Below are 14,161 nucleotides of genomic sequence, written 5' to 3'. Positions count from 1 at the left end.
TGGACCTGACCAGGTAGTCACGGAGGGAACGGTCTTTCCCAGCCCGGTAATGATCTCCTACAACCTCTTTCATCAGGTATGAGATACAGAAGCTTAAACATATGTATCAGCAGGTTCAAGAACAGCTGCTTCCCTATCATTGATGAACTGACTCTCTGACTTTAAATAATGCTGACCTTGCTAATGTTGATCTTGCCTAGTGCACGCCCTGTGCGATGTAACCTGCATACTTCTGCCCAAGGGTTTCTTTCATACTATGATCTGTATGTCCTTGCTTACTATGATCTGCCTATATTGCTCATAAACAAAGATTTTCACTATACTTAGCTACATGTGACAATAACCCAAATCAATTAATCAACCAAAGTGTGTGAAAACAAATAACAACAAGATCATTAGCTATGTGTGACATTTGATAATTTGGTTACACAACCTGCCTCACCTTCTAAATTTCAGTAAAACATTTTTTTAATTAGTAATATTATTTTCTAAGTCTGGATTACTAAAGGTTAAAAGTAAGTTGAATGCTAGGATTTAAATGCACACTTGGAAAAAATTCCATAGAGTGAGAAAGGTTAAGCTTATAAAACAAATGCCAATAAACACATCGTCAAGATGAGTGTTAAATCCATTTTAACACTGAGGTGTGAAAATGTCTGGGCAAGGGTTGATATTATAAATTTCTAACACATCTCAGCATGGTCTCCCACTGATGAACAACAGAAGAGGCAGACAGAAATCTCACCATCTTCCAGACAGCACTTCTCTGACATTATGGTTAGAAAAGAGAAAAATGATTAACAAAGTACAAATCATAATTACCTGAAGATCAAGAGAATCTTTGTCTAAGAATACAGAATAGCTGTAAGGATAACATATTTACTGCTATGTCCAAATATGTGTCAAAAAGGGTTAAGATTGAGGAATGCCCTCAGCACCACTCACTTTGATAATATCATATGGACTTTTCCCCGGGTACAACAGAGTGTTACAAGGGGACATAAATTTAAGGTGAAGGGTGGAAGGTATAGGGGAGATGTCAGGGGTGGGTTCTTTACCCAGAGAGTGGTGGGGGCATGGAATGCGCTGCCCGAGGGAGTGGTAGAGTCAGATTCATTGGCGACCTTTAAGTGGCATTTGGATAGGTACATGGATGGGTGCTTAATCTAGGATAGAAGTGCGGCACAACATCGTGGGCCGAAGGGCCTGTTCTGTGCTGTATTGTTCTATGTTCTATGTTCTATGTTCTAGAGCTGGAAAGGTCTGGACCTCAAAGGAGAGGAACCTAAAATTTAATCTTTCTCAAACAATGTCTATCATTTCAATATAACTTGCGACTAGTTGCTAGAATAGAATAAACTATACCTTAATTAAAACAGATTCTTCTCAGTGGTTTTCTTCAACCACTATAGACCTGCTGTTCATACACTTCAACAGAATGGCGGCAACAAAACTTATTACAAGCAGTAGCTCCAGACCGTTTTGTCAGCTAGCATACACACAAAAACTGCACTTGCACACCTGAGGGAACATTTACACTGCAAATATTATCACAGTGTAAAATAGTACCCACACAAGGGGAATAACATCAGATTTGTCCATTTACAACAATCTTAATCAAGATCCTTTGTGAAATGAGGGAAACTACCTCGATGCGGGAATGGCGTCATGCTTTCTTCTATTTAAATATTGAAGCTAATAAAGATATGAATTGTATGTACATAATGTTGTTTGATCTTTCGTTATTTAACATGTGTTGTGAATTCCTAGTGAGCACTGTGAATGCAATACTGTGAAGATCAAGAATTAACCTGATAACTGTTCTGGACAGCAACAGGGTGCTGGTCAGTAGCAGGAGGTGACAGAAGGGATTCTGTTTTTACTGAATAATGGCCTACTGGGAAATGTCATTTCAATATCACATTGTGAATTAAGTCAGCACTCCATAGAGCACTAAAACTTTCTTCTCACAAACTATTCCGATTAGCCATAATACAATATTTAGTATAAATTAATTTATCAGAAATGAATGGATTTGTTGGAAGCTTGCATGTCTGATTGCTTATCTTACCAGTTTGAAAGGAAACAGAAGTTGCAAAATGTCCATCTATCCCTATTGTAGTACTACCCAAAGTTCCTCATCAACATAAAAAAAGGCATTGATCCTAATCACAATAATTTTTAGAGGCATTCTTCACATATTACAATGCCTAAGATTATTAAGATTTGAAAGTGCTGGTGTTGGACTGGGGCGGACAGAGTTAAAAATCACACACCAGATTCTATTCCAACAGGTTTATTTAGAAGTACTAGCTCTTGAAGCACTGCTCCTTCATCAGATAGTTGTAAGGTATAAGATCACAAGATCAGAATTTATTGTGGTTCTGTTCGCCGAGCTGGGAATTTGTGTTGCAGACGTTTCGTCCCCTGTCTAGGTGACATCCTCAGGGCTTGGGAGCCTCCTGTGAAGCGCTTCTGTGATGTTTCCTCCGGCATTTATAGTGGTTTGTCTCTGCCGCTTCCGGTTGTCAGTTCCAACTGTCCGTTGCAGTGGTATATTGGGTCCAGGTCGATGTGTTTGTTGATTGAATCTGTGGATGAGTACCATGCCTCTAGGAATTCCCTGGCTGTTCTGTTTGGCTTGTCCTATAATAGTAGTGTTGTCCCAGTCAATGACAAGCAACATGAGTTCAACTGGGACAACACTACTATCCTAGGACAAGCCAAACAGAGAACAGCCAGGGAATTCCTAGAGGCATGGCACTCATCCACAGATTCAATCAATAAGCACATCGACCTGGATCCAATATATCAAACACTGCAACGGACAGCTGGAACTGACAACCGGAAGCGGCAGAGACAAACCACTATAAGTGTTGGAGGAAACATCACAGAAGCACTTCACAGGAGGCTCCCAAGCACTGAGGATGTCACCTAGACAGGGGACGAAATGTCTGCAACACAAATTCCCAGCTCGGCGAACAGAACCACAACAACAAGCACCCAAGCTACAAATCTTCTCACAAACTTTGAATCAGAATTTATAGCCTATAGGATCACAAGGCACAGGATTTATAGATATAAATACTGATCTTATGATCCTATACTCAACAACCATCTGATGAAAGAGCAGCGCTTCAAATGCTGGTGCTTCCTGTTGGACTATAACCTGGTGTTGTGTGAATTTTAATTAAGATTATCAAATATTTATTAGAGGTCAACTGTGGAAATATATTTAAAGAAAACCTGAAAATGCCTGTCATTCTCAGATATATTTATTCCCTGTTGTTCATGTGGGGAAGGAAACAATATACTTCACATGGAAGAGTATGTGAGAAAGAGACAGAGAAAAACAGAGAAAGTGGAGAGAGAGAGAGAAGGGCATGAGGCTTATTGTTCTTTTCTCCTTTATTTTTCATTTATTATTACTCAATCAATGGTCATATTTAAGCAAACCGATGTTGTTGAGTCTTCACTTAATTCCATTTAACCGAATCCGAAGAACTTCTTGGAATTACTTTGCGTTTCAAGACAGATGGCAATACGTAATTCTCACAAATGAGCAGCGAGAGGCTTATTTGTATGGACCCTCATTATTAATGAACCTCAGCTAATTACTATCCAGTTTCCTATTCGCCCACCCTCCAGTTAGAAACAAGATGGCAACAATTCCCAGCATGCTCTCTGTCCATTAATATTAGCATCGAAATTAGAGCAGCCTCATCACACGATTGTGGCACATCCACTCACAATACTGTCTGCACTTTAATGCTACACTTTGGAGCTTACTGGCATCTTTCAGTGTAGTGCTGCTGCATGGATACTTTGCCCACAGGTATTGGTCCCCATCTCATAACTGGAATGAAGAGCATCTCAGGGCTGTCTCAGTACTTATTCACTTTGAGCCTACTTAGATGCTCACAGCATCCCTGCCTTGCATTACCTGGCATTTCTCTGCTTTGCTTCTCAGTTAGAGCTAACAGACTCGTAGCACAATAACAAAACCAAGAATTGTGGATGCCAGAGATCGAAAACACACAAAAATAGAAATTGCTGGAGAAACTCAGCAGGTCTGGCAGCTTCTGTGCAGTGAAAACAGAGTCAAGCCCGGGATCCAGTTCTAAAGGGTCACTGGATTTGAAAAGTAAGCTCTGTTCCTCTCCACAGACTCTGAGTTCCTCCAGTAATTTCTGTTTCTGTGTGTTTCAGGCTCATAGTACCTCTGTCTTGCCTGGTCAGGCACAAGGCTAGGCAGCTTGTCATGGTTGTCATCATGAGGGGCTGAAGATTTTGCTATATGGTACCAACATTACACCTCCTCCATGTACCCACAGTGAATGCACCAAACACACTGCATGTGCATCAACCAAATAGCGTTACTTCAAATCTAAGGAGAATATTCTAGTCAAATCAAGTGACAGACCCTTCAGGCAGGAGGTCAACAGTATCACCCAATATCATTGCAGGGGCTTAGGCATGGTGAGTCAGCTGTTCCGGGCAGTCATGGTCAGGGTGCTGTCTTCACACTGGATGAGAAGTTGAATATCAAGCACCCCTCCTTTTGTCTTGGCTCTTTCTGACATATTGTGGGCCATCTTCTGGAATGAGACGAACAAAGTGATTGAGTGAGATGAAAGCGGCTGCCTCAGCTGCTAGTGTTGGTGCGGTTGGGGGCAAAGTGCTGAGGCATCCCAAGGAGGATGAAGCACAGAGGCCATCCAGAGTTAGCGGTCGAAGGGAGGGAGGGGATTGGGTGTTTGAGAGCGAGTGAGGGAAGATGTGAGCATGGGGAAGGATGATTTTTGTTGGGATGTGGGTGCAGGAGCAAAAGCACAGTGAATGTGAGGTAGCAGAGAGATGATGATGGGACTTACCCTGGATGAATGGAAAAGATCCTACAAAATTGGGCATTTCTCCAGAGAGGTGAAACTACAACAATCCTACTAACAATCAGATTGGCCGAGACTTGGGTTGTGGCCTCCTCTGGCAGTCCTGGGGGAAGAAAGCAGCCCTCGTCTGCGTCACTCCATCCACTAGGACCTTCAGGTTCCTTTCTGCAAAGTGTGGTGCTAACTTCTCATCTGCTATGTCTGGAGCGAGTCTAGCAACCCAATCATGGCTGTTCCATACTACCCGCACTTCACTGGGTGCATAATGACCTTTTAAAGATGGCACCATAACCAATGATGCCCTGGCAGTGGTGAGTGCTTTCCTCTACAGCAAGTGGGAAAGGCAGGCTAACAGTAGATGAATGGGGCACCATAGGGGTGTGGTACCTGGTTAATGAGGAAAGTTGGGACAGTAACTTGAGAAAACATGCTCCCCCTCACAGAGGGACACCATCTAAGAAACCTTCCAAAAATGACATGCAGCCAATTCCTGGTAAGATTCAGTCCCAAATCCTTCATTGTAACATCTCTACATACCTTGATCAGATAGAAACAAACATTGCATTTTACGCCATTAATGTCTCATTGACTCAGTCCCTAGATATTTGGGCAAACGCATACCACATTTGCCCTCAGAAATCTCCAAGTGGCAACAGACTGCAGGCAGCTGGTGGACAGCGTTCTCTGTAAGTTCTCTATAGTTGCTCACTGGAGTGATGCCAAGAAAGGAATCTTTGGCAAGTTAGCACCCTGGAGAGTTGCATTCTCCTTCAAGGCCATCAGAAGGCACACTAGCAATTGTGGTGATCTGAGCAGACATAAGATCAGTCCTGAAGAGATGTGACTGTAACAAGAGGATAAATGCATCAGTCATTAGTCATAGAAGAAATGTAATTGTAAAGTAGAGTTTCTGGGCTTAAACTATCCAATGAAGAAATGTATTTGCACTGGGGAATTGAAATGTGCAAAGATTAGCCACCAGTAAATAGATTTGCTCCAAAAGAATCTTGTCCAGATGGGCCAATGTGCTGAGGAATGGCAGATGGGATTTAATTTAGATAAATGCGCGGTGCTGCATTTTGAGAAAGCAAATCTTAGCAGAACTTATATATTTAATAGTAAGATCCTGGGGAGTGGTGTTGAACAAAGAGACCTTGGAGTGTAGGTTCATAGCTCCTTTGAAAGTAGATTTGCAGGTAGATAGGATAGTGAAGGTGACATTTGGTATGCTTTCCTTTATTGGTCATAGTATTGAGTACAGGAGTTGGGGTCATGTTGCGGCTGTACAGGACATTGGTTAGGCCACTTTTGGAATATTGCATGTAATTCTGATCTCCTTTCTATTGAAAGGATGTTGTGAAATTTGAAAACGTTCAGAAAAGATTTACAGAGGAACCTCGATTATCAAATGAGATGGGCGGGCAGTATTTCGTTCAGATGATTGATTATTCAGATAACTGATTCAATGCCTCTCCTCTGGGACCTGGAGTTTTCTGAAGTTGCCTTTTTCCTCACTCTGCCTGCCTTGTTCCCTCTCTCTCTGTCTCAGGGACTGTTTCTGAGCAGACATTCACTTGTATGTGAGGCACCTGCAGCATTGCTGAAGCCTCTCCCCACCGCTGCTTCACTTCAATGGGATTGACAGAATAAGCACTTGCTATGTCCATTCCCGGTTCAGGAGACTAAGCATCAGCACACTGCGCAACCCCCCACACCCACCGCCACCCTCGCCCCGCTTCCCCCCCACCTCCACCCACCCCTGCCCCCAGAATGGAGACAGCAGCCAGACTGGACACCAATAGCAAAACTGTTGCTGCCTTTGGGAGTGAGTCTCAAAATAGCACACACACACACACACACACACACACATGCACACACGTGCAAACACATAACCTTTTCACATTGTACAGGACAATGTTGAAGAGATTATTTAGGGAAGGGTGGTTTAGGGTACACTCCTTTGTAGAACACCAGGGAAAGTGTGGGGGGGTGAGAGAGAAAGAGAGAGAGAGAGAGAGAGAGAGAGTGTGTGTGAGAGAGAGAGCACGGGAGGTCAGTCATTTGGATACTGTGCCTGGGCTCCTCTCAATGTCCAGGATTATTCTCGGCAGCCAAATTCACTTTTAATCATTGTAAACAAAAGACATGATCAGTGTTGGTAACATGTCTCTAATGTAATGTTTCTATCAGGACCTTGAAATCTTCTTCAGATAATCTGAAATTCAGATAATTGATACTCGGATAATCGAGGTTCTTCTGTACAAGGATGTTGTCAGGGTTGGAGGATTTGAGTTATAGGGAGAAGCTGTTTTCCCTGGAGTGTCCAAGGCTGAAGAGTGACCTCATAGAGGTTTATAAAACCATGAGGGGCATGGATAGGATAAATAGACAAAACTAGAACTAGAGGGCATAGGTTTAGGGTGAGGGGGAAAGTATAAAAGGGACCTAAGGGGCAACTTCTTCACACAGAGGGTGGTGTGTGTATGGAATGAGCTGTCAGAGGAAGTGGTGGAAGCTGGTACAATCACAACATTTAAAACGCATCTGGATGGGTATATGAATAGGAAGGGTTTCGAGGGATATGGGCTTAAATGCTGGCAAATGGGACTCACTTAAGTTGGGATACCTGGTCGGCATGGACGAGTTGGACCGAAGGGTCTATTTCTGTGCTGGACAGTTCTACAACTGCATGACAAAATATGTTTTGCCATCAATTCCATAAAAAGGATGTGTTTGAAGTAGTCAGTGCTAGTAATTGCCCTGCTATTTTACATTTTTGTTTGTCAGTAGGAGCAAATTGAGATCTTTGGAAAAATCATTGTAACATCATCTAATGTTTGATACAGTTGTAAGTTTGTGTCCTCAGCATTATGTGTTTGACTCACACAGTTCCCCATAAGGAGCGCTCATCACAATCTGTCTTGGGCTGTGAAAAACTACATGAAACCTTTTGAAAGACATGACACTTTCTCTTTTCATAGCCCACACCTGCCAATAAATTGAGTTCAGGGATGTGTAAGATAAGTGCATTTGTCAGGGCTAAATGTAAGGTAATAGGGTTGGGGGATGGGTCTGGGTGGGCTACTCTTCGGAGGGTCGGTGTGGACTTGTTGAACCAAAGGGCCGGTTTCTTCACTGTAGCCATTCTATGATTCAATGATTTCTTCCTTGTAACTGAAGCCTTTCCGAAGACAATGATAGGATGCTGTGACTCCTTCCAATAACCCATTCCTTCACAAATATAACTAATTAATTTAATATATTAGGCTGCTCATTACATAAGAACATTAATTTGCTAAGTAAACATTTGTTCTGCAATTCATTCAGTTAACTGACAAATAAGTGCATGTTAAAAGAATTAGATAACTGGAAATGATGAAGTGAACACTAATCCTAACTGTTAACGATCTACTGCAGCATGTTTGTGTTACTGACATTGTACCAATAGATATACTGGAAACGAAGAATCAAACAAACTTTTTAAACGGTATATATTGATGGACTGCACACCAAACAATAATGGTGTAATGGAAACTTCTATTCCCATTGTAAATGCCTCCAGTATAGTTCCATTTGTGCAGAAAATTTGACACAATCAACAAACCAAAATATGGATTTTCGAGAACACTATGGAGCAAGTTTACAAGCCAATGGTTATTCATATGAAACACAAAAAGTATTACTGTTCAAATATCTGCCTCATTTTGACTCAGTAAATGTTCCTTGCTATTCATATTCCTATGCTAAGTTTATTTAAATAGTACGTTATACCCTTCTCAGGCTGGAGATTGGAGAGATGGAGGATTCAAACCTCAGTGATGCAGCATCATTAGTTTACTATGTCCCTGGTAGTACCTTTATCAGGGTGTGATTGAATATTCCAAATTCAAATGCTTTGGGTAATGATTTTTGCTGACATAAGCAAATGTTTGATTGTAATTGGCATGTATGGAAGAGGGAGGGCCAAGTTTTGTTGATTATATCCAAGAAGGAAACTTTGGAAGTCCAAGAAAAGAAAAAAAGAAATTGTAACTTCTTTTGTTGCCTCCAAAGAACATTTGAACAGAACATGTACAATGTGGCCAGGCTACTACAACATTAACACAAACTTGCTACCTAATGCTTTTTCTTACTCACATTGTTAGACAGCCCCACATTCCGATTGGCGCACATCCATCTTTTTAACCTCAATGGAGGATACCACGACTTAGCTGGGGAGCTAGGCAGCTGCCAGGTGTTAAACTGTACTGAAGCTGAAATACATGAATGTTAACTGAAAAAAAACTCAATGCCAAAGAAATCAGTTTTGTTTAATATTGGGAATGCCTGATCAAATAAAAGATAATGCCATGTGGCCTGCAGACTACAGTAGGGAATTGAAGAAGGCTTGCAGGATTTATTCTTAGCCCACAGACTCTTTCAATCAACCAGACTAAATTCCAGTGTTTGGAACACGTAATGCTTCTATCGCCTGCACACTTGATTAATTGGGATTGCTACCTGGTTGGTGTGACACTTGAGAGGAGCAGGAAGGTGAAAGAGGATACCTGACATGATCTGCTATTTTCTTAATGATGACAACTGTATTTCCAAAGTAATTCATGGGTTGGCGAGCACATAGCAATGGCCTGAGCAAGTGATAAGACACCATATTAATGCAAGCATTCTCTTTCGTCAATTTAATGGATGTTTTGATTCATATATTATCTATTTGGCACTGAACTTCACTCCAAAAATTGTGTGGGATTCATAGTGTGATGTTCTGACAATGTGATAATGAAGTTTGCATTTTACATTCGTTACATTCTTTTTTATCTAGTGTAATACACTTGAAAACCTACACTTGTTGTTTGTAGAAATTATTTACTTTTGCTCTGCCTGAGTGACAGTCTATATTAGGAATGTCAATAAGGTGCATGCTGAAATATTTTCGCATTTTATGAACTGAAAAATATTAGGACAATTTTTTTTAAAAACACAGTGTCGAAACTAGTAGCAAGTTGAAAGTAACAAAGCTCTTTCATATCAAGGGTTGTTCCATCTTGGTGCAACATTGAGTAGTAAAGTTAGATTGAATGATGCAATATGCTCTCAGCTCAATTTGAATCAGATCCATGATGTTAAGGGAACTATCTCCAAAATCAAGACTCTGGATTATTAATACATCAGAGCAGGACAGGAGTGTGTTCAGACACCCAGAGGCCAAACTCTTGTTGCCAGGCACTGCTGGTGAATCAGAGACCTGCAGCTCTGTGGACTGTTTTGGTCATTGGGGAGACAGTGGCTGGTGCCGATACGCTATCCACTTGATTCCAGGCTCCAAGTGAATGATTGCAAGAGGATGTCAGGGTTACCAGTGTGGAGAGGGTGAACATCAAGAGGTTGGCTGTTAGCAGGCTCTATTTTCCCAATGCCAGGTCCCTCAGTCAGGTACTGAGTGCTTTTGAATGAGGCACCCTCCCCAGGAGCATGTGTATAACAATGCATAGGTTTGCTTATCATACTCCCAGTATAGTGAGGATCCCACCATACACAGCTGTAGCTAGGTCAATATCAGTGGTAGGGGCTGAGGAATGACTTGCCTACTTAATGGCTTCAAATGTCAATTGATAGAAGGACTGGAAGGCTATCTGACAAATCTTCTGACATGAATTTATGACAATACTGGGAGGTATGTGGTCTTGACCCACCTACCATTCTCTCATTTGATTAAATGCCACACCACCATACTTACCACAGATGAGGAAATTGAATTCATCCATTGACTCAGCATTGAAATACATGCATTTCATCACTTCCATCAAATAACCACTCTAATCCTGAAAACTCAGTTTGCAAGTGTGGAATTGCATTTCTTCAGAAGTCATTTTGCGATGGAGTTTATTTTTTAAATTAACTGTGTTTCCTAATATGAATATTAAACATATGAATCAGGTGCAAGTGTAGGCTATTCAGCCCCTCATACCTGCTCTGGCATTCATGTTCACTCTTCTACTGGCTTCAACTCCACATTTTCCTAATAACCTTTGATTCACTTATTAGCCAGGAATATATCTCTGCGTAAAAGGTGTTCAATGACCCTGCATCTGTAACTTTTCAGGGTAGAGAGTTCTAAAGATTTTCTACCATCTGGAAGAAAACATTATCCTCATCATCATCTTAAATGGGAGATCCTTTATTTTTAAAGTGTACCGCCATGTACTAGTCTCTCTTACAAAGGGAACCATCCTTTCAGCATTCATCCTGCTAAGTCCACACAGGATCTTGTATGCTTCAATTAAATCACTTTTCATTCTTCAACTCCAATGCATTCAGGTTAAACCTGCCCAACCTTTCCTCAGAAGATATTCCATCATTTCAATCTTAGGTGTCAACTAACTGACCCTTCTCTGAACTGTTTGTAGCACGTGTCTATCTTTTCTTCAAGAAGTAGCCAAAGTGGACAAGTTCGTATTTTCCCTCATTATACTTCACCTGCCAAATTGTTACCCACTCACTTCACCTACATATGTCTCTCTGCAGATTCATCATGTCCTCTTTACATTTTCCTCTCCTACTATCATCCCACCATCAACAAATTAACCACTATACTCCTTCACCCAAACCAGTTGTTTTGACAGGATACAGTTGAGGCCCAACACTGAACCTGCCCACTCTACTTGTCAACCTGAAAACAATCAATTTATGCCCTACCTTATCTAGCTAACTGATCATCTGTCCATCCTACTATGACCCCACACCATATGCTTTTATATAGTGTCATAAACTTTGATGAGTTTCTGCTTTGAGCTTTTTTTTAGATTCTGTTTGTCTTTATGTGGATTTTTCAATCTGATTTGTTGAGTAGACTACCTATCTCATGTTTCACTCACAGATGCGACAAATACTCTGTAAGTGGTGATGCATTAAATCAGGTGCCAGTGAGGACTTTGTTCACTACTTACCTCATTGACAACTACCCACTCTGCTTCTTTACTGTTGACTTCATTCCAATCTATATTAACAGAAACACACTATGGAATTTTGTTCATTAGTGCTATTATAGTTGCAAGTGACAAAACATATACTATATACTATTGCATACAAAATAAATAATTTGTTGAATTTTCACAGGAAATTCATGGTTTCATTGTTTGTAATGCAGACTTAACATAGTCACTCTATACAAAAGTACATAATGCTTATGGAAGCTGTTTGAGAGCTTTCATATTTTGGTAATCGAGATAAGATTGACGAATTAACCTAATGTACACAAGCAGAATATGACAAGTTACAAAACAGATTCTTCCATCTATCATAATTATAATTATATTTATTGCACTCGGTTGCTATAAGTAAGTCTACAACTAATCAAGCTATGTAGAATAGTTTATTGTTGTATTTTTTTCAAAAGCAGATTGTTAGTGCTCAATAAGTCTATTTTGCCAAATTAAAGAACAGGTTTCAAATATTGCTGTTATGCACCATTGGGAGCTGCTTCAAATTGAGCCGAAGGGAAAGGATGAAAGACCCCCTTGTCTATTGACTATGAAAGTCTTCTTTCAAGTGAGTTTGAACAATCTCAATCCAAATCCTACAGTGAGTTTAGGCCAACAGCAGAAAACTGTCCCCAATTTGCCTTAATTGACAATAAATCAAGAATCTCATTCAGATGACTAGTGTACAAGATGTAATTTGCAAAGAGCGTGCTGGTTTCAATCTGGAGCTAAGACAAGTTACTTAGCCCAGTGCCAAGTTCTGTGATGTCTACCCTGCGACTGCCATCTCTGGGTGTCCAAACTGTTGATGGAAGGTGTAAGAAACTACTGAACACTACTGTTCACCCATGCAGAAAAGAGTAAAGTTCCAGTTCTATTGTCTATACAAACCGTGTCTGAACTGCAGCATGTATATGACCAGTGTTCACACTTAGATCACAAATTCATTCGGCTTTAGGTCAATCACAAGAGTATTGATAAGGAAGCACTCTCAGCAACTAAATAATATTAAGCAGCTCAGTTAAAATCCTTTTGGAAAACTTACATTGCAGCTAATGTACAGTAATAAAGTTAACTCAATATTATTCAGTGCGGTGGGAAAAAATTGCTACATCAATAAAAGAATTATCTTAATTATAATTTTAATTTATAGTGCCTCCGAACAACTAATCTTTTAGAGTGTAAAAAGTATAAATTAAGAAATAATGCAAAATGCAGGCTTGTTTCCACATTGTTAAAGGTCAACACTTTTTCATTTACCTGCTATTGGCAGGGCATTTGCTGAAATTACTTTGCTGCTAAAAAATCCATTTTGAACATAATCTTCAGCGAACGACATTAATATATACCTAGCATCAATTCCTCTATATTTAAACAAGGGAAAGACTTTCACAATCTCAGCATATCCCAACATTGCTGCACTAACAGTGTTAGACTTATGATCTAAGGACATAATTCAAAACTCTGTCTCAGAAACTGAGGAACTCAATTAAATAAATTAATTTGAAATGATAAAATAATCTTGTGTAACAGTGACCACGAGGTTGCAATGAGAACCTATCAATGCCCTTTAGAGAAGGAAATCTGCCACTTTTACGTGGTTTGGTCCATTTATGACATTGAACTCACAGCAAGGCGACTGACTCATAACTGCCCTTTGAAATAGGCAAGCCAGCCATTCCATTATACTTAAAGAACTGGCAAACTACCATTTTGTCACAGGCAATTAAAGATGGGCAATAAATGCAGGCCTTATATCCACATTCTATAAGTAAATAATAACTTATTTTTAAATGAACATTTTTTTTAACCTATGCAGTACCTGGGAAGTGTCATCACTGTTGCAATGTAGGAAGCATAACTGAACAGACAGTGTTCTGCAGTCCCCATTATAATAACAAACAGGCAGTATTCCGTAGTCCCCATTATAATAACAAACAGACAGTGTTCTGCAGTCCCCATTATAATAACAAACAGGCAGTATTCCGTAGTCCCCATTATAATAACGAACAGACAGTGTTCTGCAGTCCCCATTATAAGAACATACAACACCAACTTTACAAAAATGGATGCTCTGTTAGGTATCTGTCTTTTAATGAGCTACTTCAATTGACAGAGTTGTAGTTTCACAAAAGATCAATGATTAACAAAATATGAACCTTGAGACAATCCGTGACCTGACACCTTTATGCTTAAATGGATGGGATAATAAATTCAATGAGGTGAGGAAAATACTTTTAATGCAGTGAATTATTATGATATGTAAATCTCTTCCAGAAAACATGAATCAGAACA

Source organism: Chiloscyllium punctatum, chromosome 39 (assembly GCF_047496795.1).
Source record: "Chiloscyllium punctatum isolate Juve2018m chromosome 39, sChiPun1.3, whole genome shotgun sequence".
Taxonomy (NCBI): Eukaryota; Metazoa; Chordata; class Chondrichthyes; order Orectolobiformes; family Hemiscylliidae; genus Chiloscyllium; species Chiloscyllium punctatum.
Note: the sequence above shows the minus strand (reverse complement) of the source record.